We start from the raw sequence: 219 nt of genomic DNA on the forward strand, positions 1-219 counted from the left end.
GCTGAGACGCTGAGACTCGGGACTCGCGTCCTTTTTAGCAGTTCAGCCGAATATAGCTCCCTGTCCGCTCGCCAGCCGCGCCTCCCGTCAGCTGTGACGGTCCAGGTGTTGCCTGGGCGACCGTCCCGTCTGCCCCCAGGTTCGGTGTCTGTCAGTGACGTCAAGCTGACAGCGGAGATTCTGCAAAGACGAGAGCAGCTGACTGGGAACTGGGAACAG

This window comes from Atractosteus spatula, chromosome 9, assembly GCF_055471065.1.
Source record: "Atractosteus spatula isolate fAtrSpa1 chromosome 9, fAtrSpa1.hap1, whole genome shotgun sequence".
NCBI lineage: Eukaryota > Metazoa > Chordata > Actinopteri > Semionotiformes > Lepisosteidae > Atractosteus > Atractosteus spatula.